Here is a 25,048-nt window from a genome sequence, read left to right on the forward strand (position 1 = left end):
ATACCTTGGTGTCCATGGGTTTGCTTGGAATGCTGACTCCTCCATTGCCTTCCTGGAGGACTTAAGCCAACAGCCTCTCTCCTGGGACATCAGCTGCCATCTTCTGGGAAATGGGAGTGAGAACCACTCCCGGGTGGGCTAGGGTGAGAAGAGGAGGCTCTCATCTCAGGAACAACACATAAGGAAGAAAGCACAATGTGCCTGACAACCAAAATAAATTCCCAAACTTCCATGAGGAAGCAAATGCAAACAAGGCCTTTGGGAGAGAGGTATGTAAGTACCCGCCTCAGCTCAGCTCGTTGCTCTGCGATGACCTAGAGGGGTGGGAAGGAGAAGCGGGAGAGAGGCTCAGCAGGGAGGGTTTATATACATACATATGACTGATTCACTCCACTGTACAGCAGAAACTAACACAGCATTGTAAAGCAATGATACTCCAATCAAAAAAATAAAGAAAAAGGGACTTCCTTGGTGGGCCAGTGGTTAAGGCTCCATGCTCCTAATGCAAGGGGCTCAGGGTCGATCCCTGGTTGGGGAATGACGATCCCACATCCCACATGTGTGGTCAAAAAAATAAAAGAAAGAATAAAAATATGATATGCTTTTCCATTTGTTCATATATATTTTTTAGAAGGCCCCACTTTACATACAGGCACTCAAGAAATAGTTTTACCTAACAGCCTGAATTTTTGCTCATCTTTTTCTTCTTTGCCCCAACTTCCCTTCCCTGCTTTGTCCATCCGGAAAGGCTTTGCTGTTCAGGGGTCCCAGGACCACCCTAGGTTTGGAGGATTCCCTAGGAGGACTCGCAGGATTCACAAGTGCTGTTTCACTCACCCTGACGGTTTATTACAGCAAAAAGTTAAAGTGTTAGTTGCTCAGTCATGTCCAACTCTTTGCGACCCCATGGACTATAACCCTGACAGGCTCCTCTGTCCATGGAATTCTCCAGGCAAGAATACTGGAGTGGGTTGCCATTTCCTTCTCCAGGGCATGTTTCTGACCCAGGGATTGAGCCCACATCTACTGCATCTCCTGGATTGACAAAGAGATTCTTTACTACGGAGCCACCTGGGAAGCCAGTTTCAGTTCAGTTTAGTCACTCAGTCATGTCCAATTCTCTGTGACCCCATGGACTGCAGCACACAAGGCTTCCCTGTCCCTCACCAACTCTGAGAGCTTGCTCAAACTTAAGTCCCTTGAGTCGGTGATGCCATCCAACCATCTCATCCTCTGTTGTCCCCTTCTCCTCCGGTCTAACGCTGGCCAATTGCTCTCAGCCTTAGGGTCTTCGCATATGCCATACTTGAACTCCCATGCTGCACCTTTTCAAGTTATGCACATTCCACCTTAAACGCCATTTCCTGAGAGGCTCTCTCTGACCATGCCACTACTCCTTGATGTCTCAAATTGCTCCCCGCACCATCACCCTATTTTAATTCTCTGCACAGTACTCACCACCAGCTGAGGTTTCTTCTTTGTTTACTGTTTGTTCCTCCTAAGAGAACGTGACGTCCGCATCTGCCAAGGTCAGCGTGCCTGGCACATAGCAGGTGCTGAGTCCATAACCGTCCAATCAGTCAGCTCATCACCAGTTATCCATCTTTCTCAACTCCTGTTGGTCACATAAGGAGACAGCTAAGCAAGCCTGGATTCCCCAGGAAGGACAGAGGTTTGCCTTGGGGGCTCCAGCCTTCCTCCAGCTCCTGCTGGTGGTGAAAGGGCCAATTTATAATCTTCTGGGGAAGTAGGCTGGAGAAGAAAGTTTCTGGGCTCTGCATTGCCTGAAAGGCATGCCCCCAGCAACCCTAGTAACTTTTGTCTTAGGCACTTCACAGGTCTCTGCCAATTCCCCCAGCAACTAGGATAATAAAAGAAATTGTTTGGCTCTCCAGCCCTGGCTAGGCTGGGCACTTAGCCAGACTTGGTGGTTAACTGTTGTGTGCCGGCTAATGGGTTCATCCCTAGAAGATGCCCTTTGTGGAGGGCAGTCCTCCCAACAACCTCGAGAGGCACACATCATAATCCCGTCCCACCAATGAGGAGTGTGTGTATTCATCGCTCAGTCGTGTCCGACTCTTTGTGACTCGGTTGACTGCAGCCTGCCAGGCTCCTCTGTCCATGGGATTCCCCAGGCAAGAATACTGGAATGGGTTGCCATTCCCTTTCTCCAGGGGATCTTCCCGACCCAGGAATTAAACCTGGGTATCCTGCATTGCAGGCAGATTCTTTGTTGTCTAAGGCACCAGGGAAGGCCACCAATGAAGGAAATGAGGTCCAAAGAGATGCAGCCCCTTGTTCAGGCCACTTGGCCTCCCTGGGCCTAAATTTTCTCAACCACCTTCCTGGAGGGTGAGAGAATGAAATGTACTTACAGAGACTGTGAGGCTAGCATCATGCCTGGTGTGATTAATTGCTATTTTCATTTATTTATTTTTATTTGGTTGTGCCAGGCCTTAGTCCCAGCACAGGAAATCACTGAGCCTCATTGCGGCATGCAGGATTTTCAGTGGGAGCACCTGAACTCTTGCTTGCGGCACGTGGAATCCAGTTTCCTGACGAGGGATCGAACTCCGGCCCCTCCCTGCCCCGTCCCATTAAGAGCAAGGAATCTTGGCCATTGGACCACCGGAGAGATCCTGTTAAAGGCTGTTTTTGGTAGGGGAAACGCTAACTGAGACGCCCACCCTGGCCAGGCACTGTAATAACCATTTGTGTGAGTTACTCTGTGACAGGAGGTCCTGGTAAGGAGCATGGAACTGACAAGCCATCACCAACAGGAAGAACTTGGGCAAGGTCAAAAGGAGATGCCCACATGTCCTACCAACCTCCCAGAATCCACCTCGCTGGAATCCATCTTGGCTGAGTAATGCAGGCACCACCAGGAAGGACAGTGACTCAGAATGTTGGCCAGAGATAACCCCGAAACTAATTCCATCACCGTAAAACTTGAAGGTGGGAGCCACATGGCAGAGAAATCCTTCAACTTTTCCTTTCCCTCCTGCTCTCCTCCAGGGTGCCCCTTCCCAATAAATTCTCTTGTTTTGTCAGCACGTGTATCTCCTGGACAACTCATTCTCAAGTGTTAACAAGAGCCCACTCTCGGGCCCTCGAAAGGGTTCCCCTTTCTGCAATATTTTTATTACCACCTCGTCCACCCAACTAGTGGCAGAGTCAGGAATCAAAGGCTCCAACTGTCAAAGTTTCAGCAACAGTTAACGAACTCCAAGTCTCTAGAACACAGTTTCTCTGCCTTGGCTCTACTGACTTTGGAGCTGGATCATTCTTTGTTGGGGAGCCATTCTGTACACTGTGGTATATTGAACAGCATCCTTGGCCTCCACACACTAGATGCCGGTAGCACCACCCCTCTCAAAAATGTTTCCGACCTGGCCAAGTATGCCCTGTGTGGTAGCGTCCCCACCTCCTGCTCCTGGTTGAGAGCCATCCCTCCACTCTGTGACTATACCCATGTTGCAGGCGTGCCTGCTCAATCACTGCTGTGTCTGACTCTTTGAGACCCCGTGGACCACAACCCAGCAGGCTCCTCTGTCCATGAGATTCTCCAAGCAAGAATACTGGAGTGGGTTACCATTCAGAGGGTTAGCAGATTTTGAGACCCTGTGGACCACAACCCAGCAGGCTCCTCTGTTCATGGGATTCTCCAGGCAAGAATACTGGAGTGGGTAGCCATTCCCTTCTCCAGGGGATCTTCCCAACCCAGGGATCAGACCCACATCTCCTGCATCTTCTGCTCTGGCAGGCAGATTCTTTACCACTGTGCCACCTGGGAAGCTCATGTTACCATAGCCATATTATTTTCTAAATTATTTTTTGTCTTTTATTTTTTAAATATTTATTGCACCATAGTTGATTGGCAGTGTTGTGTTAATTACTGCTGTACAGTGAAGTGAACCAGTTATATATGTATACGTAAATCCACCCTTTTTAAGATTTTTTTCCATGTAGGTCATTACAGAGCACAAGTAGAGTTCCTTGTGCTACACAGTAGATTCTTACCAGCTATCTATTTTATGTATAGTAGTGTGCTGGGCTTCCCTGGTGGCTCTGTGGAAAAGAATCAGCCTGCAATGCAGAAGACGTGGGTTCGATCCTGGGTCAGGAAGACCCCCTGGAGAAGGAAATGGGAACCCACTCCGATATTCTTGCCTGGGAAATTCCATGAACAGAGGAGCCTAGTGGGCTCCAGTCCATGGGGTCACAAGAGTCGGACACAACTTCGCAAATAACACCATCACAGTGTGTATATATCAATCTCCCATTTCACACACCCCACCCCATTTTCTACTCTGGCAACCACAAGTTACCTGGTAACCCATGAACAGTATGAAAAGGCAAAAAGATAGGACACTGAAAGATGAACTTCCCAGGTCAGTCGGTGCCCAACATGCTACTGGAGATCGGGGAGAAATAACTCCAGAAAGAATGAAAAAGCTGAGCAAAAGCAGAAACAAAGCCCAGCTGTGGATGTGACTGGTGATGGAAGTAAAGTCTGATGCTGTAAAGAGCAATATTGCATAGGAACCTGAAATGTGAGGTCCATGAATCAAAGCAAATTGGAAGTGGTCAAACGGGAGATGGCAAGAGTGAACACTGACATTTTAGGAATTAGTGAACTAAAATGGACTGGAACGGGTGACTTTAACTCAGATGACCATTATATCTACTACTATGGGCAAGAATCCCTTAGAAGAAATGGAGTAGCCCTCATAGTAAACAAGAGTCCGAAATGCAGTACTTGGATGCAATCTCAAAAATGACAGAATGATCTCTGTTTGTTTCCTAGGCAAACCATTCAATATCACGGTAATCCAAGTCTATGCCCTGACCAGTAACACTGAAGAAGCTGAAGTTGAATGATTCTATGAAGACCTACAAGACCTTCTAGAACTAACACCCGAGAAAGATGTCCTTTTCATTATAAGGGACAGGAATGCAAAAGGAGGAAGTCAAGAGCTACCTGGAGTTACAGGACAATTTGGCCTTGGAGTACAAAACAAAGCAGGTCAAAGGCTAACAGTTTTGCCAAGTTTTGTGATGCTGTCACAGCAAACACCTTCTTTCAAGAACACAAGAGAAGACTCTACACATGGACATCACCAGATGGTCAATACCAAAATCAGATTGATTATATTCTTTGCAGCCAAAGATCGACAAGCTCTATGCAGTCAGCAAAAACAAGACCTGGAGCTGACTGTGGCTCAGATCATGAACTGCTTATTTCCAAATTCAGACTTAAATTGAAGAAAGTAAGGAAAACCACTAAACCATTCAGATATGACCTAAATAAAATCCCTTATGAGTATACAGTGGAAGTGAGAAATAGATTTAAGGGACTAGATCTGATAGACAGAGCGCCTGATGAACTATGGATGGAGGTTCGTGACATTGTACAGGACGCAGGGATCAAGACCATCCCCAAGAAAAAGAAATACAAAAAAACAAAATGGCTGTCTGAGGAGGCCGTACAAATAGCTGTGAAAAGAAGAGAAGCTAAATAAAGGCAAAGGAGAAAAGGAAAGATACACCCATTTGAATGCAGAGTTCCAAAGAATACCCAAGGAGAGATAAGAAAGGCTTCCTCAGTGATCAATGCAAAGAAATAGAGGAAAACAACAGAATGAGAAAGACTAGAGATCTCTTCAATAAAATTAGAGATACCTAGGGAACATTTCATGCAAAGATGGGCTTGATAAAGGACAGAAATAGTATGGACCTAACAGAAGCAGAAGATATTAAGAAGAGGTGGCAAGAATACACAGAAGAACTGTACAAAAAAGATCTTCATGACCCAGATAATCACAATGGTGTGATCACTCACCTAGAGCCTGACATCCTGGAATGTGAAGTCAAATGAGCCTTAGGAAGCATCACTACGAATAAAACTAGTGGAGGTGATGGAATTCCAGTTGAGCTATTTCAAATCCTAAAAGATGATGCTGTGAAAGGGCTGCACTCAATACGCCAGCAAATTTGGAAAACTCAGCAGTGGCCACAGGACTGGAAAAGGTCAGTTTTCATTCCAATCTCAAAGAAAGGCAATGCCAAAGAATGCTCAAACTACCACACAATTGCACTCATCTCACACGCTAGTAAAGTAATGCTCAAAATTCTCCAAGCCAGGCTTCAATAGTACGTGAACTGTGAACTTCCAGATGTTCAAGCTGGATTTAGAAGAGGCAGAGGAACCAGAGATCAAATTGCCAACATCTGATGGATCATGGAAAAAGCAAGAGAGTTCCAGAAAAACATCTACTTCTGCTTTATTGACTATGCCAAAGCCTTTGATTGTGTGGATCACAATAAACTGTGGAAAATTCTGAAAGAGATGGGAATACCAGACCACCTGACCTGCCTTCTGAGAAATCTGTATGCAGGTCAGGAAGCAACAGTTAGAACTGGACATGGAACAAAAGACTGATTCCAAATCGGGAAAGGGGTACATCAAAGCTGTTTATTGTCACCCTGTTTATTTAACTTATATGCAGAGTACATCATGAGAAAGGCTGGGCTGGATGAAGCACAAGCTGGAATCAAGATTGCCAGGAGAAATATCAATAACCTCAGATATGCAGATGACACCACCCTTATGGCAGAAAGCGAAGAACTAAAGAGCCTCTTGATGGAAGTGAAAGAGGAGAGTGAGAAAGTTGGCTTAAAACTCAACATTCAGAAAACTAAGATCATGGCATCTGGTCCCATCACTTCGTGGCAAATAGATGGGGAAACAATGAAAATAGTGAGAGACTTTATTTTCTTGGGCTCCAAAATCACTGCAGATGGTGACTGCAGCCATGAAATTAAAAGATGCATACTCCTTGGAAGAAAATCTATGACCAACCTAGATAGCATATTAAAAAGCAGAGACATTACTTTGCCAACAAAGGTCTGTCTAGTCAAGGCTATGGTTTTTCCAGTGGTCATATATAGATGTGAGAGTTGGACTATAAAGAAAGCTAAGCGCCAAAGAATTGATGCTTTTGAACTGTGGTGTTGGAGAAGACTCTTGAGAGTTCCTTGGATTGCAAGGAGATCCAACCAGTCCATCTAAAGGAAATCAGTCCTGTTAATTGGAAGGACGGATGCTGAAGCTGAAACTCCAATACTTTGGCCACCGTACGCGAAGAGCTGACTCTTTTGAAAAAACTCTGATGCTGGAAAAGATTGAAGGCAGGAGGAGAAGGGGAGAACACAGGATAAGATGGTTGGATGGCATCACTGACTCTATGGACATGAGTTTGAGTAAGCATTGGGAGTTGGTGATGGACAGGGGAGCCTAGCGTGCTGCAGTTCATGGGGTTGCAAAGAGTTGGACACAACTGCGGGACTGAACTGAACTGAAGCACAAGTTTGTTTTTACATATGTACATAGTCATATTAATGTATTTCGAGGGACTCTGAAGTTGCAGGTATTAATACACATACTGTCACCAATATTCCCAGTGACCTGAGGACTTCAGTTTGCTACCCTGCTTTTCTTTTCTTAAAAAATTTACTTTTGGCTATGCTTGGTTTTCACTGTTGCATGAGGGCTTTCTCCAGTTTCGATAAGTGACCAGGCTCCACCGTCCACGGGATTTTCCAGTACTCTCGCCTGGAAAATCCCATGGACGGAGGAGCCTGGTGGGCTGCAGTCCATGGGGTCGCTAGGAGTCGGACACGACTGAGCAACTTCACTTTGACTTTTCACTTTCATGCATTGGAGGAGGAAATGGCAACCCACTCCAGTGTTCTTGCCTGGAGAATCCCAGGGACGGGGGAGCCTGGTGGGCTGTTGTCTATGGGGTCGCACAGAGTCGGACACGACTGAAGCGACTTAGCAGCAGCACTCTCTAGATGTAGTGCGAGGGCTTCTCATTGTTGTGACTTCTCTTATTGTGGAGCACCGGCTCTAGACTGTGGGCTCAGTAGCTGTGGCACACGGGCCCTAAGGCACATGCTACCCTGGTTGCCTCATGAGGAAAATAAACCAGAGAAGTTCAACAATTTGCCCACATTCTCTTGACAAGAGGCTGATGGAACTGAGAGGCACCCCACTCCTTTTCCGGCTATATTGGAATCTGTGTATTCAAAAATTCTTGGCAAAGGTTTTAAAGCATGATAATAGTAATGTGGTTAGTACCCCCCGCCCCCGCCTTCCCTGCAAGTCTTTATCTTTTAGAGACTCAAAGTATTTACAGAAGGACTGGGATTTGCCTTGAAATAATAATCCTAGGCAAGGTGGATGGAGTACAGTTGGCCAGGGGGTGATGGTGGTCAGGGCTGGGGCTGGGAACTCATTATACCAGTCTGCCTACTTTTATGAGGTTTTCAAATTCTCTGTAGTAAAATTGTAAAATATTCTTCTATCTGCACTCTGAGGAAATAGTCGTGATTATCACTGTGTACTGAGTCGGGACTGAGTCCTGGGCAGGGCATTTCCAAGGCTGCTCAGCCATCCCGCAAGCCTAACGTTATCATTTCCATCTTACAGAGGAGGAATCTGGTCTCAGATCAGATCAGATCAGTCGCTCAGTCGTGTCCGACTCTTTGCGACCCCATGAATTGCAGCACGCCAGGCCTCCCTGTCCATCACCAACTCCCGGAGTTCACTCAGACTCACGTCCATCGAGTCAGTGATGCCATCTAGCCATCTCATCCTCTGTTGTCCCCTTCTTCTCCTGCCCCCAATCCCTCCTAGCATCAGAGTCTTTTCCAATGAGTCAACTCTTCGCATGAGGTGGCCAAAGGACTGGAGTTTCAGCTTTAGCATCATTCCTTCCAAAGAAATCCCAGGGCTGATCTCCTTCAGAATGGACTGGTTGGATCTCCTTGCAGTCCAAGGGACTCTCAAGAGTCTTCTCCAACACCACAGTTCAAAAGCATCAATTCTTCGGTGCTCAGCCTTCTTCACAGTCCAACTCTCACATCCATACATGGCCACAGGAAAAACCATAGCCTTGACTAGACGGACCTTTGTTGGCCAAGTAATGTCTCTGCTTTTGAATATGCTATCTAGGTTGGTCATAACTTGCCTTCCAAGGAGTAAGTGTCTTTTAATTTCATGGCTGCAGTCACCATCTGCAGTGATTTTGGAGCCCAGAAAAATAAAGTCTGACACTGTTTCCACTGTTTCCCCATCTATTTCCCACTAGGAGACGTCAATAAACTGAATCCAGCGCTTAGCATGGAAGGTGCTGGGCTGAGTTTGAGCAGAGCAGCAGCGCCCCCTGGAGGTCATAGCTGGGCCTGCCTCGTGAACTTGAACAGGGTGCGGAGTGGGTTGAGAACGCATGAGAGATGCCGGCTGCTACGGGTGCGGCATTTGGGTTCAGGGACGCCAAAAGAACACCAATACAGTATACTAACGCATATATATGGAATTTAGAAAGATGGTAACGATAACCCTGTATGCGAGACAGCAAAAGAGACACAGATGTATAGAACAGTCTTTTGGACTCTGGGAGAGGGAGAGGGTGGGATGATTTGGGAGAATGGCATTGAAACACGTGTAATATATAAGAAACGAATCGCCAGTCCAGGTTCAATGCATGATACAGGATGCTCGGGGCTGGTGCACTTGGATGACCCAGAGGGATGGTACGGGGAGGGAGGTGGGAGGGGGGTTCAGGATGGGGAGCACGTGTACACCCGTGGTGGATTCATGTTGATGTATGGCAAAACCAATACAATACTGTAACCTCCAATTAAAATAAATAAATTTAATAAAAAAAGAACAAAGTGGTAAAGATAAATAATATTTTTTAAATTGTTGTAAAAGGATAAAAATATTTCCATGCAATATTTTTTAGGAAATCAAAATCAGCACAGAAAAACCTACATAAATTAAATATCACAATTTAAAATACGGAGAGGTGGGAATTCCCTGGTGGTCTAGTGGTTAAGACTCTGCACTTTCACTGCGGGGAGTCCAGGTTAGATCTTGGTCGGGGAACTAAGATCCCACAAATGGGGCAGTGTGACCCTCCCAAAAAAGCCAAAACAAAAAACAAAATAAACCAACAAACAGAAAACAGTGAAGTGAGTGAAATGAGTATACAAATGCAGAATCCTGTTTTCATTAAGATTCTGATATTTTGTTCATCACGGATTTTTGTTTGCATTGATTTCGATTTTTTAATTACTTAAAAATAGCATTTATTTGCAAATCAAAATCACAGTGAGACACCATCTCACAACCACTGGGACAGTTGTAATAAAAAAAAGTAGAAAATCACAAGTGTGAATGAGCATATGGAAAACTTGGAGCTCTGCTAGATGGGAATGTAAAATGCTTTAGCTGCTATGACAGTTCATTACAGAGTTAAACACAGAATTGCCATGTTGTTGCTGTTATTTAGTCCCTAAGTCCTGTCCAACTCTTTTGTGACCCTATGGACTGTAGCCTACCAGGCTCCTCTGTCCATGGGATTTTCTAGGCAAGAATACTGGAGTGGGTTGCCATTTCCTCCTCCAGGGGATTGTCCTGATGCAGGGGCTGAACATTCATCTCCAGAATTGCAAGGGGTCTCTTACATTGTGGTCTCTAGCATGGAGCCACCAGAGAAGTCCCAGAGAAATGTCTGTTTAGATCTTCTGCCCATTTTTTGTTGTTGTTGATTTGTTTGCTTTTTTTTTAGATTGCACTGTGTGAGCTATTTGGCATTAATCTCTTGTCAGTCATTTCACCGGCAAATTTCTTCTCCCATTCCCTAGTGAGATTCAACCATTCTTAAACCAACAGCATAATTTGCTACGAAAGTGACATGCAGAAGGGACATATCCCAGGCACATAAAACAGTTGTCCCTCCCTGAGTGTTTGCCTAGTAACAGATACTAACCTGTCACTCTTTCTAACCTATTCAATAATCAGGTGCTAGTTTTTATCTCCATTTTCAGCAGGTGAAGTGGAGAAAAGAAAGGCGAAATAACTTGGCCAGATGCACAGTGTGGTGGTTTTTAAATCTGACTGTAAACTCTTTGATGGTCATCCCCTCAAAAAGTAGACACTAATTCTCCTCCGCTTGAGTGTGGGTTGCACTTAATGACCAGCTTCTACTGAACAGAATAAAGCAGAGGTAACAGTGTGTGCATGTGTAGAAGCTGGATTTGGAAAAGGCAGAGGAAGCAGAGGTCAGATTTCCAACATCCGCTGGATCATAGAAAAAGCAAGAGAGTTCCAGAAAGACATCTACTTCTGCTTCATTGACCATGCTTAAAGCCTTTGACTGTTGGATCACAACAAGCTGTGGGAAATTCTTAAAGAGATGGGAATACCACCAGACCACCTGACCTGCCTCCTGAGAAACGTGCATGTAGGTCAAGAAGCAACAGTTAGAACTGGACATGGAACAGCAGACCAGCTCCAAAATGAGAAAGGAGTACATCAAGGCTGTATATTGTCACCCTGCTTATTTAACTTATATGCAGAGTACATCATGAGAAATGCTGGGTTGTATGAAGCACAAGCTGGAATCAAGATTGCCGGGAGAAATATCAATAACCTGATATGCAGATGATACCACCCTTATGGCAGAAAGTGAAGAGGAACTAAAAAGCCTCTTGATGAAGGTGAAAGAGGAGAGTGAAAAAGTTGGCTTAAAGCTCAACATTCAGAAAACAAAGATCATGGCATCCGGTCCCATCACTTCATGCCAAAGAGATGGGGTAACAGTGGAAACAGTGACAGACTTTATTTTGGGGTCTCCCCCTCTTTCCTCTGCGCCACCACTGCCTCCGCCGTGCCCCTCATGGGCCAAGCATGGGCTGTCAGCCGTCCTCACCGCAGGTGGGGCGGGGCGGTCCGGCCCCAGGTGATCGCCTTCCTGCCCCTTTCTTCACTTCGTTGGTTTCTGCTGCCTCTGCACGTCACCCCAAACGATCCCGGCTCCTTGTGCTAGCTTTAGCTTCCCTTGTGGCTCAGACAGTAGAGTCTGCCTGCAATGCGAGAGACCCAGGTTCGATCCCTGGGTGGGGAAGATCCCCTGGAGAAGGAAATGGCAACACAAGCCAGTATTCTTGCCTGGAAAATCCCAAGGATGGAGGAGCCTGTTGGGTTAGAGTCCATGGGGTCATAAAGAGTTGGACACGACTGAGTGGCTTCATTTTCACTTTGACAATCCCTGCGGAAGGTAACCCCAGCCATGAAATTAAAAGACACTTGCTCCTTGGAAGAAAAGCTGTGACAAATCTAGACAGTGTATTAAAAAGCAGAGATATTACTTTGCCAACAAAGGTGAAAGTGAAAGTGAAGTCGCTCAGTCGTGTCCGACTCTTTGCGACCAAATGGACTGTAGCCCACCAGGCTCCTCAGTCCATGGAATTTTCCAGGCAAGAGTATGGGAGTGGATTGCCGTTTCCTTCTCCAGGGCATCTTCCCAACCCAGGGATCGAACCTGGGTCTTCTGCACTGCTGCTGCTGCTAAGTCGCTTCAGTCGTGTCCGACTTTGTGCAACCCCATAGACAGCAGCCCACCAGGCTCCCCCATCCCTGGGATTCTCCAGGCAAGAACACTGGAGTGGGTTGCCATTTCCTTCTCCAATGCATGAAAGTGAAAAGGGAAAGTGAAGTCGCTCAGTCGTGCCTGACTCTTAGTGACCCCATGACTGCAGCCTACCAGGCTCCTCCGTCCATGGGATTTTCCAGGCAAGAGTACTGGAGTGGGTTGCCATTGCCTTCTCCTCCCGCACTGCAGGCAGACGCTTTACCATCTGAGCCACCAGGAAAGCCGACAAAGGTAAGTATAGTCAAAGCTATGGGTTTTCCAGTAGTCGTGTGTGGATATAAGAGTTGAACCATAAAGAACGCTGAGCGTGGAAGAATTGATGCTTTTGAACTGTGGTGTTGGAGAAGATTCTTATGAATCCCTTGGACTGCAAGGAGATCAAACCAGTCAACCCTAAAGGAAATAAATTCTGAATATTCATTGGAAGGACTGAAGCTGAAGTTGAAGCTCCAATACTTTGGCCACCTGATGCGAAGAACTGATTCATTTGAAAAGACCCTGATGCTGGGAACGATTGAAGGCGGGAGGAGAAGGGAGTGAGAGAGGACAAGATCATTGGACGGCATCACCAACTCAGTGGACATGAGTTTGAGCAAGCTCTGGGAGATGGCGAAGGACAGGGAAGCCTAGCGTCCTGCAGTCCATGGATTCACAAAGAGTTGGACACGACTGAGCGACTAAGACACACACACACATACTCCAGTACCACTGAAGCCTTCCATGACTATAGCCCTGGCTGACATCTGATTGCAGCCTCCTTAGAGACCCCAAGCCTAAACTACTGAGCTGAACTCCCACATTTCTGCTCCTAAAACTGTGGATAACTAGTACTTGCTGTTTTAAGCTGTTGTGTTTTGGGGGGTGTTAGTTACACAGCAGTGAATAACTAATCAACCAACTTGAAATGGACAGAGGCGGGATTTGAACCCAGGTAGTCTGGTTCCACTGCCCAACTTAAGTTGTAATATGGAAAGTTAGAAACAGTGTAGACATCCATCTTAGGAAACTGTGTAAATAAAGTATAAACCATTCACTTGGTAGAATTCAATGCAGCCATGAAAATGAATGAACTAGATCTTCAAGGCTTTGTGCTGAGGTGTCCATGTTATATTATTATGCGACAAAAGCAAGATGCCAAAGGGTGCATGTTGGATGAGTCCCTTTTGGTCAAAATAGAAACTTTTTCTCCACATATGTTCATGCATCCATACTAAGTCACTTCAGTCATGTCTGACTCTTTGTGACCCCCATGGACTCTAGCCCACCAGGCTCCTCTGTCCATGGGACTCTCCAGGCAAGAATACTGGAGTGGGCTGCTCCCAACCCAGGGATTGAACCCAAGTCTCACTGGCGCCACCTGGGAAGCCTCACCTATGTTCATATGTGCATAATAATAAGGCTGTTCATAGTGGTTACCTCCGGGAAGGCACGTTATGGATGAGAGGAAGTAAGTCTCACTCTCCTTTCACTTCATACGCTTCTCTATACTTTGCATTTTTAAAAAAACCTCTTCCAAGTCCGGAGATTGAACCTTCATTTCCTGCACTGCAGGCAGATTCTTTACCATCTAAGCCACCAGGTGTTGGGGTCCTTTAATGGACAGGAACTTGGTGGTCTGGAGTTGACGATAAGAAAGTAAAGGAGAGAAAGAGGCTGATATTCCTTGGTTTACACAGAAAGCCAATAAAGCCCCGGCACGGGGCTTGCTCTGTTCACGGAGGCCTCAGGCGCCTCCGTGAAGGCGCAGAGCACCTTCTCGAGAGGGTCTTAGAAGCCTGGACAGGAAAGTGAACTCAGAGGGCCTCTGCACTCCAGGGGATCAGCCTGAAAAAGAGAGAGAGGGTTAGAGAGAGAGAGAAAGACAGACACGGGGACCAGAGCTCTGATGGAGCAAAGATGTTTTAATCAACATGGTGTGGGCATATATACTGTCTTACAAAGTAGTTATTCTCAGCAAAGATAAAGATTAAAATTCCAGACTTACAAAACATAGGTGATCCATACTAAAGAGAGAGAGAGTTGTAAACAATCACTTTTACCGTATGGTTCATAAGAAGGAAGAGGGTACTTATCACCATATAGAAATGCTAATGAAGGAAATGCCTGGATTCCTCAGTCCCTGGAGAGGCTTGCCTCTCCTCTTAATTCCTGAATATTCAGGAATTAAGGAGCAGACAATTCCTGACAGATCCAAAATAGCATACAGGAAGCCTGCTGTTAAAGGCTTCCTGACAATTCCCCCTATTTTATTATATTTGTAAAAAACGGTCTTGACCAAATGAGTTTGGTTAGTATTAACCAACCTTATAGAAAAGCGACAGTAAACAACAAATATAATTATCATGACAATCACCAAAGTTACAGTTCCAGACCTGATACTGTGGATAATACTTTGAAACCATCCGCGTGGGTCCAGCCCAATTAATTTGTTCAGCTAAAGTTTCCAAATTAGGGGAAGAGAGCAGATTTTTAGAAAAAGTGTTAAAGATTTCTTTTGCAGTAATTGTACATTCAGAGAGGTGTTATCATGTATATTTTGTAAATGAAATTTGATTTGTTCCCAGTTGTAGGCACTATGATTGAATTGAACAGGAATAACACAAAACTGAGTAGCTTAAAGAAATAGAAGGATTAAGACAGGTGTATAGTTTGCAATTAATACAAGTTACAGAATGTAAAAGTCTTATTAAATTGTAAATTTTCTATGGCTATAACAAAAGGAAGTAAGACACAGGCCTGTATAAAATATGACTGATGATAGCAAAAGAAATAGTTACTATGACCACGACTGGTCCCTATGAAATGTCCAGTCCAAGTCCCAAGTTTTTCCGTGCTCTGGTGCGTGCAGCAAATTTTCCAAATGTCCCGTTGTTCAGGCCCACTCTGTTTATCGAGGACGATCCTAGGACGAGGTGGGGCTAATCCACCGTCAAGCCACTCAAGAAGTCCTTTGTCATAGTAATGTTCCATCGTGGTGTCCATGACCTTCCATATCACACACAGTGTTGGTAATATCCTCTGAGCAGTCAGATAACCACATACCATGGGGTCCCCAATCAACAATTGTATGATTAGCCACAAACATTGATTTTCTTGACTTGGTTTGACATTTGTCCCAACAAACGGGAGTATAAGTAAAGTTTTTATAAGTAAACCCTTTGCATAATGTTCTTTGTTCTTTCCCTAACTCTTTCCCTAAAGTCTCAGTAGTATAAACATGGTTTACAGACAAAGAAAGGGCAGTAAATGATCCAAGCAATGTCTGAAAATCTTCTTTTGGAGGCAGGAGGAAAGCCCAAGTTTGTCGGCTGATGTTTATGCACAATTCTGCTGTGCCCATGCACAAGGGAAGGACTTCATAACCTAAAGAAATGTTAATTAGTTTTCTTTCCTGCCCAGGGTGTGAGGGCCCTTTCCTGTACTAGGGAGAAGGCATATGTATAGAATCATTAGTTGAAACGATTGGTCCTCTCTCTGTCCATTCAACCACCAGTAATAGAGGGGGGTTGGGTATTAGTCCGAGCTTGAGCCGGGGGAAGGTACAGGCCAAAAGACTGAGCATTGCCAGGACAATGTATTCAGGACTTGGAGGCAATCCCTGTGAGAGACCAAATTTTCAGCTCGATTAGTAAGGGTTTTTATTTGTCCCCAAGTGGGAAGATCATTGGGGTGATGCCCCCAAGGGCGGTGCTTTCTGGAGATCTTCAAAGCAGATATAGCCCGTATTGGAATTTCTTCTTCCAGGGGTTCTTGTTTCATCTCCATTTTGAACACCGGGGGCCCCCTTGGGTCGAATCTTAAGAAGACGTTAAAAACTTTAAAACAAATAAAGCTGTATTAACAATAGTTATAGGTTTAGGAAATATGTTGGAATCTAGTGAAGTCTGCTTTAGATAACGAAGACAGTAGTGTTCCCGTGTATTCCCCCTTATTTAATTTCTTTATTTGTAACTTTAGTGTGTGATGTGTTTGTTTGACTATGTCTTGTGTCTGTGGATTATAAAGAATACTTGTAAATGGATAATAGGAAAAGATTGTAAAAATTGTTTAAAGTGTCTAGAAATATAGGAGAGGGGAGTATAAACAGTTCTAGAGGTAAATCTAGTTTGATGTGAGTAAGAAATCGTTTTTGTAATTTATTTTGCACCAGAGTTCTTCTCGTGCCTCTTGAGAAAGTGAACGAGGGCTATTTAAATCAGGATCTCCTTTTAAAGTATTAAATAGTTATTCAGTTGATGATTAGCAATGTTTAGAGAAGGTCTAATCCAATTAATATCACCTAAGAGCTTTTGAAAATCATTTGAGGTTGATAATTTATCAGTATGGATCTAAGTTAGTTGGGGAGTAATGCGTTGCCTATTAACAACGAACCCCAAGTAATGGTAAGGTGTAGAGGTTTGAATTTTTTCAGGGGCAATGATTAGAGTTTTTAAAGCATAGTTGAGCTATATCAAACACATGTTCAGTTTTTAAGATAGATGGAGCCAAAAACAATACACCATCCAAATAGTGAATAACAAGAAAGTTAGGAAACTGCTTTCTCACAGGCTCAAGGGCTTTGGCTACGTAGTACTGACACATGGTGGGAGAATTCATCATCCCTTGTGGCTGTACATTCCATTGGTACCGTTTATGAGGTCCAATATGATTAGGATAAGGGAGAGAGAAAGTGAATCTCTCTCGGTCTAAAGGGTGTAAAGGTATATTTAAAAAGCAATCTTGTAAATCAATAATAATAATATACCAATTTTGAGGAATAGTGGTAGGTGATGGGATTCTTGGTTGTAATGCACCCATAGGTTTCATAGATGCATTAACTTTTCTAAGGTCTGTTAGGAGACGCCATTTGTTAGATTTCTTTTTTATAACAAAAATAGGGGAGTTCCAAGGAGACCAAGATTCCTCAATATGCTTTAATTCTAGTTGTGTATCTATAAGTTCTTTAGCCGCCTGTAATTTCTCTTTCGTGAGGGGCCACTATGTCCAAATAGGCTTGTCATATTTCCAGGTTATTTTAATAATTGTATTGTTTGTTAAATGAGCAGTGGTCCCCAGGAAAAATGTGGAATGTATATCTGAGTTTGTCATATCTTATATCTTTTTATTAAAATCATATATCTTACTTTTCCTTAGCAACTATGAAGTGTCTTGTATATTAGCATTTTATAGATTGGTGAATATATTTATTATATCATATTATAATATATATTTATTATATATATAAATATATGTTTATATTTATATATACATCAATATATTATACATTAGAATATATTAGAATATATTGTATATTGAAAGTGAAGAGGAACTTAAAAGCCTCTTGATGAAAGTGAAAGTAGAGAGTGAAAAAGTTGGCTTAAAGTTCAACATTCAGAAAACTAAGATCATGGCATCCGGTCCCATCACTTCATGGGAAATAGATGGGGAAACAGTGAAAACAGTGGCAGACTTTATTTTGGGGGCTCCAAAATCACTGCAGATGGTGACTGCAGCCATGAGATTAAAAGATGCTTACTCCTTGGAAGGAAAGTTATGACCAACCTAGATAGCATATTCAAAAGCAGAGACATTACTTGGCCAACAAAGGTCCGTCTAGTCAAGGCTATGGTTTTTCCAGTGGTCATGTATGGATGTGAGAGTTGGACTGTGAAGAAGGCTGAGTGCCGAAGAATTGATGCTTTTGAACTGTGGTGTTGGAGAAGACTCTTGAGAGTCCCTTGGGCTGCATGGAGATCCAAGCAGTCCATTCTGAAGGAGATCAGCCCTGGGATTTCTTTGGAAGGAATGATGCTAAAGCTGAAACTCCAGTACTTTGGCCACCTCATGCGAGGAGTTGACTCATTGGAAAAGACTCTGATGCTGGGAAGGATTGGGGCTGGAGGAGAAGGGGACGACAGCGGATGAGATGGCTGGATGGCATCACTGACTCGATGGATGTGAGTCTGGGTGAACTCCAGGAGTTGGTGATGGACAGGGAGGCCTGGCGTGTTGCGATTCTTGGGGTCGCAAAGAGTCAGACATGACTGAGCCACTGAACTGAACTGAATACATTATATATTTATTAATATTTTAAAATCTCTTTAGTTTTTCTGTAAGAAAAACTTTTTGTAAGAGGAAGTTAATGTTTACTAATTAATGTTTTAAAATCTTATTTTATTTGGAAATGACCTAGCTATTTAATAAACTTTTATTATTTAGTTTACTACAACTCTAGAAATTTAAGTTATCCCAACCTTAAGAGATTATTTTAGATTATAATAATAGATTATTCTATTAAAAATATAATTATTTTTAATAGAGTTTATCTAAAAGTTTTTATCTCATTTATGCATTTATATATATATATATATATATATAGTTACCTTTTTGTTGACAAATTTAGTTTACCTTAAACCTAGGCATAATAAAAGTATTATATAATGTTGATGACTTAAGACATGTCTTAATTAGATTAGCAAACAATTACATTTAAATTATATTTGTATTTAAATAAACATTATACATATTTAATATTTTTCAGTTCATGAGAATTTGAATTTAAATAGAGCTCATTCTAAAAACAAAGCTGGTGTATTGATGGCAGCACTGCCAGATGTTGAGGGTTTCAGGTAAAAGATGGAATTTGCCCCAGGTTTTTGTTGAAGGGGACCTGGGGGTCCCTGCTTGGAGTCTTCCGGAATAGGTTTTCTTTCAATGTACTTACAATCTTTGGCCCAATGCATTCCTCAATGGTAGTGAGGGCAGATTTTTGGAGGTTTTTAATTTTTATATATTTTTTCTTTTCTTTTTTTTTTTTATCTTTCTTAAGGCCGTCCTTTTTTAAATGGTTCTTATTTCCACATGTAAAGCATCCTTTATTTCCCTTTCTTAAGGCAGCAGCGATTGTTTCAGCTACCATTTGCATCTTTTGAGTTTCTAATCCTAGATCGCGACAAGCCTTCAAATAATCAATAATCGTCCCCATCTCACGAATTGGAGCTATAGCTTTTTGACATTCCTGATTTGCATTTTCATAAGCAAGTAATTTCTCTAGTTGCCTTTTGGCTTCTCCAAATACACTACGGGAAATAGCAGTTTCTAATCTAGCTAAAAAATCAGCATGCATTTCGTTAGATCCCTGAACTTTAAATAAGTGATGAATTAAAGTAGAAAAGTGATGGGGCTTTCCAGCCTTTTTACCCATGTCTTAGTACTTACCGGCCTCAATAGGCCCTGGGGTCACTCCGTCCAAGAATCTGCCTATGTGCACCAAGTCCCTGTTCTGGGTGCCACTTGTTGAGGTCCTTTAATGGACCGGAACTTGGTGGTCCGGAGTTGACGATAAGAAGGTAAGGGAGAGAAAGAGGCTGATATTCCTTGGTTTACACAGAAAGCCAATGAAGCCCCTGCACGGGGCTTGCTCTGTTCACGGAGGCCTCAGACGCCCTCTCGATGGGGTGAAGGCGAAGAGCACCTTCTCGAGAGGGTCTTAGAAGCCCAGGCAGGGAAGTGAACTCAGAGAGCCTCTGCAGAGCTCCAGGGGATCAGCCTGAAAAAGAGAGAGAGAGAGAGAGAAAGACAGACACGGGGACCAGAGCTCTGATGGAGCAAAGGTGTTTTAATCAACATGATGTGGGCATATATACTGTCTTACAAAGTAGTTATTCTCAGCAAAGATAAAGATTAAAATTCAAGACTTACAAAACATAGGCGATCCATATTAAAGAGAGAGAGTTGTAAACAATCACTTTTACCGTATGGTTCACAAGAAAGAGGAGGGTATTTATCACCATATAGAAATGCTAATGAAGGAAATGCCTGGATTCCTCAGTCCCTGGAGAGGCTTGCCTCTCCTCTTAATTCCTGAATATTCAGGAATTAATAAGGAGCAGAGGATTCCTGACAGATTCAAAACAGCACACAGGAAGCCTCCTGTTAAATGCTTCCTGACAACCAGGGAAGTCCTTTTTAAATAACAGATTCTTTTTATTTTGTGTGACGTTATATTATGTCATTTCATTTTACATTTTTGGCCACACCATGCAGCTTGTGGGATCTTAGTTCCCCAGTGAGGGATTGAATCCACACTCTCGGCAGTGAAAGTGCAGAGTCCTAACTACTGGACCACCAAGGAATTCCCTGTAGTTTTCATTTTTCCTTTTTAATTGTTTTAGATTTCTTATTTTGGGCTCCCAGCAAAGTGATTCACTTATCCACGTTGTACTACTTTTGTAATGTTAAAAAATCTGAAAGATACACAAACAAAAGCCTTTGCTTTATAGGGTTTTGAAAAATGTGCATCCCTTCAGGAAACAGTCTGGAATGTTTGGTTTAAAAGAAAAAAATGTGTGACTGCCCAGTGACAAGTGCCCATGTGTGCATTCAGACAGAACAGGCCTGTCATTCACTTATCTAGTTGCAATTCTGTTCCAGGGTCATGGTGTGGAGGGAAGGTCCTTTTAGGATTTTGTTCAGTGGGCATATTAGTTTTCTGAGGCTGTCATAACAAATTATTCAAGAATCAGAAACTTCCCTAGTGGCCCAGTGGTTGACTCCATACTTCCTTCCAATGCAAGGAGCACAGGTTGAATCCCTAGTCAGGGAAGTAAGATTCCACATGCTGCAGGATGTGGCAAATGAAAAAAAAAAAAAAAAAAGTCAGATGTACTAATGTCTAAGGGCAGGAAAATATGGATATTTCAGTTCAAGCAAGGAGAGTGAATTTGCCCTTCCTATTTTTTTGCTCTACTTAAAGTGAAAAAGGAGAGTGAAAAAGTAGACTTAAAACTCAGCACTCAGAAAACTAAGATCATAGCATCCAGTCTCATCATTTCATGGCAAATAGATGGGGAAACAATGGAAATAGTGAGAGATTTTATTTTGGGGGGCTCCAAAATCACTGCAGATGGTGACTGCAGCTATGAAATTAAAAGATGCACACTCCTTGGAAGAAAAGCTATGACCAACCTAGATAGCATATTAAAAAGCAGAGACATTACTCTGCCAACAAAGGTCCATCTAGTCAAAGCTATGGTTTTTCCAGTGGTCATGTATGGATGTGAGAGTTGGAATATAAAGAAAACTAAGCGCCGAAGAATTGAAGCTTTTGAACTGTAGTGTTGGAGAAGACTCTTGAGAGTCCCTTGGATGGCAAGGAGGTCCAGCCAGTCCAACCTAAAGGGGATCAGTCCTGAATATTCATTGGAAGGACTGATCCTGAAGCTGAAACTCCAATACTTTGGCCATCTGATGTGATGAACCAATTCATTGGAAAAGACCCTGATTCTGGGAAAGATTGAAAGGCAGGAGGAGAAGTGACGACAGAGGATGAGATGGTTGGATGGCATCACCAACTCGATGGACATGAGTTTGAGCAAGCTCTAGGAGTTGGTGATGGACAGGGAAGCCTGGCATGTTGCAGTCCATGGGGTCACAAAGCTTCAGACATGACTGAACAACTGAACTGACCTGAACAAGGCCTCAGCTGATTGGAAAGACGCAAATGTGTTGTCAAAGGCCATCTGCTTTACTCAGTTCACCAGTTCAGATGCTCATCTCTTCTGAAAACACCTTCATGGACACACCCCTTTCTCCAGCTACCTGGGCCATCCCTCCAACCAGCTGAGTTGACACATAAAATTACCTGTCTTGTGATAGTGTTTGGAGGTGACTAGGAGCCTTTGGGAGGTGATTGGGTCAAAAGTGTAGGCCCCTCATGATAAGATCAGTGTCCTTCTAAGAGAAAGACAGAGAAGAAAGGTCATGTGAGAACACAGCAAAAAGGCAACTGTCTGCAAGTCAGGAACTGGGGTATCACCAGGCACCAAATCTGATCAGCACCTTGTTCTTGGGCTTTCTGCCTCTACATTCTGTCATATTGGTTGTCACAGTGCCAGCAGGCTGAGCCGTGGAGCTCGCTGCTCCAGGTCACACCATGGTGGTGGTGGACAAAGCTTGGTGAACTGGATTGCTGGGGCTGTTATAACAAAGTCCCACAGACAAGGTGGCTTAAAACAACATAAATCTATTCCTTTTTTAAAAATATATTTATTATTTATTCAATTAACTTGGTTGCACTGGGTCTCAGTCACAGCGTGCAGGGTCATGCCAGACCTTTAGTTGCATGTGGGAGCTAGTTCCCTGACCAGGGATCAAACCCAGACCCCTTGCATTGGGAGTGCACAGTCTTAGCCACTGGGCCACCATGAACATTCTCAGAAATCTATTCTTTTCCAGTTCGAGATGCTGGAAGTCCTTCCTTGCCTCTTCCAGCTTCCACGGCATCCCTTGGCTTGGGGCTACATCACCCAAGCTCTGCCTCCATCATCACATGATGTCCTTCCTATGCGCCTGTGCCCAGCTTTCCCTTCCCTTACAAGGACATCATCTACCCTAATCCAGTTATGACCGCTTCTTAACTTGATTAACATCTGCAAAGACCCCATTTCCAAGTCAGATCATAGTTACAGGTAACAAAGATTAGGACTTGAATCAAACATCTCTATGAAGAGACACAATTCAAGCCACCATACATGGGTTTGGAGGACACACACTAGGTGGTTAATTCAGTTAGTGATATATATATATATATGTGTGTGTGTGTGTATATATATATGACTTAGTGGGTAAAGAACCTGCTTGCAGTGCAGGAGACATTGGAGACACAGGTTCAATCCCTGGGTCAGGAAGATACCTTGCAGGAGGAAATGGCAACCCCTACAGTTTTCTTGCCTGGGAAATCCCATGGAGCCTGGTGGACTACAGTCCAAAAGATTGCAGAGAATGGGACAAGACTGAGTGACTAAACATGCATGCATGACTTTGGCCAAGCCCTTCCTTCTCTGAGACTCAGCTACAGTATGGGGGTGATGACCAATACCTCCCTCCTGGCCCATCTGACTGGCCCCCAGTATTCTCCATCTCATTAATGGTCATTCATTCACTCAGTTGTTCAGGCCCCAAACCCAGAGTTATTCTCAATTCCTCCTGTTTGTCCCCAGTTCGACCCTTCAGGAGCCTCCCACCCAGTCCAGGCTCTACCATCGCCTCTCCGCTCATCTTCCTGTCTCCAGCTTGATCCACTGAAGTTTGTTTTCCCTGTCTCAGCCGGCTGGTGGCATCTCCGGTTGAAAACTATTTAGTCTCTTTCCCCAACATTTAGAGTAAAATCTAGTCTTCTTAAAAAAAGACCCTACCTGTCTCTTTGACCTCATCAGTCACTCTATGTATCATAGACTCATGGTAGAGGACTGAATAGAACCCCCCCAAAAAAGGTGTGTCCAAGTCCTCACCCCTGGAACATGTGACTGTGACCTTATTTGAGAAAAGGCTCTTTGCAGACATAATTAAGAATCTTGAATGAGATCAGCTCCGATGTTAGGATGGGCTCTAAATCCAGTACATGTCCTTATAAGAGAAAGGCAAAGGACTTCCCTGTTAGCGCAGAGGATAGGAATCTGCCTGCCAATGCAGGGGATACAAGTTTGATCCCTGGTCCAGGAAGATTCCACATGCTGTGAGCAACTGAGCCCCAGTGCCACAACTACTGAGCCCATGCTCTAGCGCCTGGGAGCTGCCAGTACTGAGCCCGTGTGCCCTAGCTTGTGCTCCACAGCTAGAGAAGCCACCTCAATGAGAAGCCCATGCCCCACAACCAGAGAGGAGCCTCTGTTCTTTGCAACTAGATTTTTAAAAAAAATTTTTTTTTTTTTTTTTAAAGAGAGAAGGGCAGAATGGAATTCGAGACGGATTAAAAGACGCTTACTCCTTGGAAGAAAAGTTATGACCAACCTAGATAGCATATTCAAAAGCAGAGACATTACTTGGCCAACAAAGGTCCGTCTAGTCAAGGCTATGGTTTTTCCTGTGGTCATGTATGGATGTGAGAGTTGGACTGTGAAGAAAGCTGAGCACCGAAGAATTGACGCTTTTGAACTGTGGTGTTGGAGAAGACTCTTGAGAGTCCCTTGGGCTGCATGGAGATCCAACCAGTCCATTCTGAAGGAGATCAGCCCTGGAATTTCTTTGGAGGGAATGATGCTAAAGCTGAAACTCCAGTCCTTTGACCACCTCATTCGAAGAGTTGACTCACTGGAAAAGACTCTGATGCTGGGAGGGATTGGGGGCAGGAGGAGAAGGGGACGACAGAAGATGAGATGGCTGGGTGGCATCGCTGACTCGATAGACGTGAGTCTGAGTGAACTCCGGGAGTTGGTGATGGACAGGGAGGCCTGGCGTGCTGCGACTCATGGGGTCGCAAAGAGTCAGACACGACTGAGCGACTGAAGTGAACTGAACTGAACTGAAAGAGGAGAAGGCCCAGTGAAGACAGAGACAAAGACTGGAGTGATGCAGTCACAGCCCAGGGAATACTGACACCCCAAGAAGCTGGAGGAGACAAGGAAACATCCTCACCTACAGCTTTCATAGTACTGCTGCCGCTAAGTCGCTTCAGTTGTGTCCGACTCTGTGTGACCCCAGAGACGGCAGCCCACATGTCTCCCCCGTCCCTGGGATTCTCCAGGCAAGAACACTGGAGTAGGTTGCCATTTCCTTCTCCAGTG

The 25,048-nt window shown here is 44.0% G+C and overlaps 1 protein-coding gene and 1 long non-coding RNA gene across 2 annotated transcripts in view; both read right to left on the reverse strand.

The window, feature by feature from the left end:
- Nucleotides 1-1,825, reverse strand: part of NWD1 (NACHT and WD repeat domain containing 1) — an 82,448-nt gene extending 80,623 nt beyond the window's left edge. The window contains exons 1-2 of the mRNA XM_015471888.3: nt 1,459-1,825; nt 5-138 (exon numbers count right to left, since the gene is read on the reverse strand). The gene's annotated coding sequence lies outside the window, so the exon portion shown is untranslated. The remainder of the gene's footprint in view (nt 1-4; nt 139-1,458) is intronic.
- A 12,562-nt stretch (nt 1,826-14,387) lies between these two features.
- LOC132345679 (uncharacterized) lies at nt 14,388-20,359 on the reverse strand. Its single transcript, XR_009495147.1, has 2 exons — nt 19,704-20,359; nt 14,388-16,302 (listed from the first exon to the last, which is right to left on the reverse strand). It is a non-coding gene; the product is annotated as an uncharacterized lncRNA (long non-coding RNA).
- Between the last annotated feature and the right edge of the window lie 4,689 nt (nt 20,360-25,048).

Source organism: Bos taurus, chromosome 7, assembly GCF_002263795.3.
Source record: "Bos taurus isolate L1 Dominette 01449 registration number 42190680 breed Hereford chromosome 7, ARS-UCD2.0, whole genome shotgun sequence".
NCBI lineage: Eukaryota > Metazoa > Chordata > Mammalia > Artiodactyla > Bovidae > Bos > Bos taurus.